Source organism: Malaclemys terrapin, chromosome 13, assembly GCF_027887155.1.
Source record: "Malaclemys terrapin pileata isolate rMalTer1 chromosome 13, rMalTer1.hap1, whole genome shotgun sequence".
Classification (NCBI taxonomy): domain Eukaryota; kingdom Metazoa; phylum Chordata; order Testudines; family Emydidae; genus Malaclemys; species Malaclemys terrapin.
The window spans coordinates 40755761-40761760 of record NC_071517.1 but is presented as its reverse complement, the minus strand read 5'-3'; positions in this window follow the sequence as shown (position 1 = coordinate 40761760).

The following is a 6000-nucleotide window of genomic DNA, read 5'->3' as shown; positions in this document are numbered from 1 at the left end:
CCAGCGATCGCTCCCCCCAGAGCCGCCTCCCAGCTGCTCCTGGGTCCTAGCGATCAACTGACCTCCCTGCGCTTCTCCTCACTGTGTCCAGCTTCTGCTAGACTCACAGACTTTAAGGTCAGAAGGGCCCATCGTGAGCATCTAGTCCAGAGGTTCTCACGAACACATTTTTGGTGGCCTCAGAGTGCGGCCAGCAACTCTCGCTGTTGGCCGCTGACACGTTTTCCTAAAATACTTAATGAACTTTAGGGGAAACCAGTAAACATGCGCAGAGGTAAGCAGGGAAATGGTCCTGCTATTGGGGGGAACTTTCCTGATTTAAACACCACCACCTGGTGGAATCAAATAGCAGAAGGATTTGAGTCCTCGCTTCCTTCACCCAGAGCCTGCCTCATCTTGAGAGCTCCCCTTCCACTCTCCTGTGTGGCAAGGTCCTTATAACCCCAACAAGGCTGGGCCCAGGCTTCCTGAGGGGCTCATCCCCCAACCTGGTTGTGACCACTCAGAACACAGGCTAGAGCGTCCCCATTCTGGGTACTTTCTCCGCTCTGGACGCTTCCCTGGCCATTGTCTATAGTTCAGAACAAATGCAATTTACAACACAGCAGCTAATAAAAGAAATCAGGAAACAATGGAAAAGGCAAAAGGAAAACACTTCACCCCACTCTGTGGTTGGGGGCGGGAAGCACAAACAGCGTCTGTGGGATGCCAGGGCAGTTCACAGTCTGTCCCTCTCACGTCCCAGGCCTCCTGCCCAGGCCCTGGCTGTGCTGCAGGGATGCTGCGGGTCAGACACGTACTCTGGCAGTGGCCACACGCCCGCAGGCTCTAGGTGACAGGACCTTTCTTGCCAGTGTCCCCAGAAAGGTGCAAATCCAAAGGACAAATAAAAAGCCCCCAGATTTAGTAATCTCTGTAAGCTGATTGGGGGGGCATGGGGGCAGACTCATGATCTTTGAGCATGTCTGGCTGCTGACCTAGTTCTGTCCCTGCCCTCCCCCAGGGTTCCACGGGGTGCAGGCCATGGACTGGGACATCCCCGGGGGGTGGGGGAAACGCCAGTACAACGGGGATGACTTAATCAACTTCCACGTCCAGCCTCGCACCCCTTACCCCTCTCTGCATCTGGACTCCTCCCTCCTCGAGCCATAGCCCTGCCATCGGCCCTAAATCAAGGGGGTGGGGTGGGGGGCGCAGACGGGATAAGGGGGGGCACCGCACCCCTACTCTAAAATGTGTTCCACTGGGCCCAGAGCAATTCCAGCCTCTCCCTCTGTGCTTTGCTGGGCTAAACCAGTCATGGTGGCAGCTGGGATGCTGGGCAGATCCCCATGTTGTGAACTCCTTAACATGTAACCAGTAGTATTTTAATAGTTGAAACAGTTACTTTTTACATGTTATTTTCATCCCTAGTCTGGACACCTGCCTTGTAGCTTCAGAGCCCTTAGGCAGAATCCTCCGCAAACCCCCAAAGCTTCCCTATTTTCAGTAAAAGAATTCCGCTCTGGCTGCTGGGTGGGGCAACCCCTCCCCCTCTTCTGCACCAAGGGGTGGGGGAGTTGCCATTGTATCTTTCCCTCTTCTTCTCCCCAACCCCTACCGTCTTTCCCTCCCTTCCCCAGCCAATCTGCTCTTGCTCTCACAGCCTCCCCTCCCCACATCCTCTCTTTCCTTTGCAGTGACTCCCTCACTTAGAGTTTCCCTCTCTTGTAGCCCTGTTCCCATCCACCCCATAAGTCTTCCCTGATTCTCCTGCATTGCCCCATCTGTCCTGCAGCACCCCGCCTTGCCCACTGCATCTACCCCTGATCCATCCCTCATCCCGCCTCAATCCAACCTTATCTACACACACCCTTCCCCTCTTCAGCCCTCTTTCAGCTCTCCCCTTCTTCCCCCCCCCCGCCCCATCCCAGGTGTGGCTATCCCAGCCCCCAGTGCAGCATGGGTTGGCTTCCCCCCTCCTCTGCACACAATGGGAGATAGGAAACTTCCCTGCAGGAATGTGCTACCTGTACCAGTTGCTGATCTGTAACTGGTTTATAAGAAATGGCTATTGTGAAAAAATCTGCTCTCTGGTGTAGCAAATGACTACAGATAACAGTTTGTCCCCTGCACTCTTTTCTTGTTCCCTGCACTCATGGCAGAACTAAGTATTATCTAGACCATTCCTGGCAGGTGTTTGTCAGCTGCATGCCCCCGCTCCCTGACCAGTCAATTTTTGCCCCCTGCTCAGACCCTGGCTGTCCCCCCTTCTCCGATTTGTCCCCTTTGGCCCTTTTTAACCCCTGTAAAAAGCAGTCAGCACAATCCCATGCTTAGTAAGGGCAGTGGCTTCAGCAGATGTTACTGAGCATGCTCAGTCCACCATTAGTAGCACATTCCTACAGGGAGCAGTTTTCTGTACTGCACCTGTGGGAGAGTTAATTAATCCACCCCAATGGGCAATAGCAGCTATGTCTGTGGGAGAAGCTCAAAAAATAAATAAATGACAATTGACTCTCCTATGGCAGGAGGCAGACACGTGGGAAATGCCAGCCAGAGAGGATTTCCCTGATAGTTAAGATTTCCAACTCTCCCGGACTAGACGCCATTGTCACAAATGGTGTCTGATCCAGGAGAGTTGGCAACCCTACTGGCAGCATAAATATTGAGAGTTTATGCTTGGGGAATTGAGGCTCACTAGGGAGACATGAATTAGACAACCTTATACTGCTTCTGGAATTCTTTCTTAAATACACTGTTGTGCATGGAGTCTACTGAATCTGACTTGTTGATTGGTACCGAGAAACATTCTGCCCAGCTGTGAGCTGTTAAAGAGCCATCTCAACATTTGGTAGCAGAGGATGGTTACCATGTCAGTGAGTAAGTTAACTGTTTCTGAACTGGTTGGAGAAGCTAAAATATTGTCTTAAGATATTCATAGATTCATAGATTATAGGACTGGAAGGGACCTCGAGAGGTCATCGAGTCCAGTCCCCTGCCCGCATGGCAGGACCAAATACTGTCTAGACCATATTAGACTCAGTGGACAGGAAACGAGGATAGGATCAGATTGGGATCAGATTGGTTACAGATTATTGGGAGAGAGGGAAACACACAGGCACGTGGAGTTTAATTAGTGCTATCTTTAAGTCTATGATGTTCTGGAAGTGCGAGCAAGGCGGGTTTACTCTGGAGGACAAGGGGGATGCCCTGAAGCCTCCGGCTATGGTTAATGGGTGCTTGTTAAGACAGGTGTTTAAAAGCTTTGGGTCTGATCCATGTGTGACTGCTGCAGTCTCTACACTGCATAAGAAAGGTTTGGACAACTTGTTGTTGGGGAATCAACAGGGCAATTCTCCCAAGAAAGTCCAAACAGCAGCACGAGTCATCTGTGCTATGTCTCAGGCTGTAAATAAGCTCACAGAAAAGCACAATGCCTGTGAATGTGAAAATGAACATTTGGAACAGGAATTGGAAAAACTAAAATTGCAACATGAAAACCAGAAATGAAATCTGGATAGTTGGATGACGGCAGGGGTCCCTTCCAGGGTGTAGTCAAGGAGCCGGGGGGGTTGGATTGGGTTGGGGGTTCTGGGGGGCATTCAGGAAGTAGAGGGGGGGCTTGAAGGGAGTGGGGGTACCAGAGGGTGGTCAGTGAGTAGGGAGCAGGGGGGTTGGATGGGTTAGGGGTCCAAGGGGGAAGTCAGGGTGCAGGGTGAGTGGATAGGAGGTGGGAGATATGGGGGTCAATCAGTGGGCAGGGAGCGGGGCAGGGTTGGATAGGATAGGATCTAAACTTACCATGCACAAAGCAATTGCCTTGCATCCCAGACTCCGATAGCCCCACCCCACTGTTTGATGTATTAGATCGAGCGCTCTTTTCTCTCTTTTTCCCTTCTAAGACATCAGAGGCACCTCGACCAGATATGTGGCTCCTCACTCCCCCTCACACTTCTTGAGACTGGGCAGGGGTTGGACACCAGGTGAAGTCACGTCTCCCCTCAGCACAGTGTGGACAGGAGCCACATTTCTGCTACTTTCACTTTGTTCAAGTTAACCTTGAGGTTCTCGCCCTGTGAACAAAACGGTGGATTTACCCATCCCGGGGGAAAGATTATGAACTTGTTACATCCCTGGGGGATTGGCAGCCTGTAGACACTGGGGATATAATATGCGCCTTTCACTGCTAGGTCTCTGCTTACCATAGGCACTGACTTTTGTTTTTCCCCAGAGGGTTCCCCCCGGCTCTGCCTGCACTATGTCACTCCCCTGAGGCCCTGCCCTCGCTCCGCCTCTTCCCAACCCCACTCCGACCCCTCCCCTAAGGCCTTGCCCTCTGTCTGCCTCTTCCTGCCCCTGCTCCAACCCCTCCCCAAAACCATAGCCAATCTGCAGCTTGCTGTTCTCTGCCCTCCCCAGGCATCAAACTGCTGATTTGCAACCCTGCAGAAATTAATGAAGATATCCCATCTCCTAGAACTGGAAGGGACCTTGAAAGGTCATCAAATCCAGCCCCCTGCCTTCACTAGCAGGACCAAGTACTGATTTTGCCCCAGATCCCCAAGTGGCCCCCTCAAGGATTGAACTCACAACCCTGGGTTTAGCAGGCCAATGCTCAAACCACTGAGCTATCCCTCCCCCCAACAGCTGTGGCTGGTGGGTGCTGAGCTCCCCCTATATTTGTTCCATGGGTGTTTGAGCTCCGGAGCACCCATGGGGTCAGCACCTCTGCTGCTTATAGTCATGGGACCGAGCAGTGACCAAGTATAAACAGCGACTTACAATGAGACTTAGCCCACGTCCTGTTGTTAATGGACAAGTCGGTGAGGCCTAAATTTACAGCAGTGGCCTAATTGTGGGTTTCTCGGTTTATCTCCTCGAAATACAGGACTTCAGGGCACATGGTCCACCTGCATTTGCAGCTGCAGCCAGAGTCAGTGGGTGCTGTGGGTGCCCAGCCCTTGGAGAACCAGCCCCTAAGAACTTAGGTCAGGACCCAAATTTGAACCCTAAATTAAAAAGAACAGGAGTACTTGTGGCACCTTAGAGACTAACAAATTTATTAGAGCATAAGCTTTCGTGGACTACAGCCCACTTCTTCGGATGCATGGGCTGTAGTCCACGAAAGCTTATGCTCTAATAAATTTGTTAGTCTCTAAGGTGCCACAAGTACTCCTGTTCTTTTTGCGGATACAGACTAACACGGCTGCTACTCTGAAACCTAAATCAAAAGAGATTCTTGACATTTGGACCCAGCCCATCATTGTGCTCTGACTCCTGTGCCGGCTAGCACGGCTGTTTGGCTCCTCCCCAGCAGCTGCAGGCACAGGGAGTGCTCCTGGGAGGGGCGGGAGGGAGTGGGTTTGGGCATGGACAGGCTGGAGGAGGAAGGGACGGAAAGGGATAGAGGGGTGTGGCCAGGGTGAAGCTGCACCTCTTATACTTGGCTGAGCCGCAACCTCTCTATTAACCACGTTGTTAAACTGCTGCAACACTGGACTCGGGGAACTAGCTGCATCCGCAGCAGCGTCTCTGCCCAGCACGGCTCCCCCGCCACAGCTGAATTCCCTCTCCTCGTCCCCGATGGCAGCTTCCCAGACTGCCCCAGGCCTCCTCAGTCTGTCCCCACATCCCCTCCTGCAGCCGCAATGGGCAAGTGGCCTGAGAGGTCTGTGTTTATCCCACACCATGTACCCTGCAGGCCCCTAGTGCGAGCTCCCCGCACACCCGCTGCCCTCAGCCATTGGGCCCCAGCCCTCACCTGGGGGACAGGAGCTTGGTCTCCCTGCAGTCCCTGGTCTCTCTGCTGGGACTGACAAAAAGGGAGGAAATGGGGGCAGGGCTTGCTGGGTGTGGTTGTGTTACAGGGTCACCTGCCCCACTAGGGCCCAGGCTGAGATCCCAGCACATCCCACAGGCCCCTGAGCTGCCATCAGATGGACTTTCAGCCTCGGTCCCTGTGGGGGTGGGGGAGGCACTGGGTCATTGCCCTGGGGGAGCTGCTGGGGGAGGGAGGAG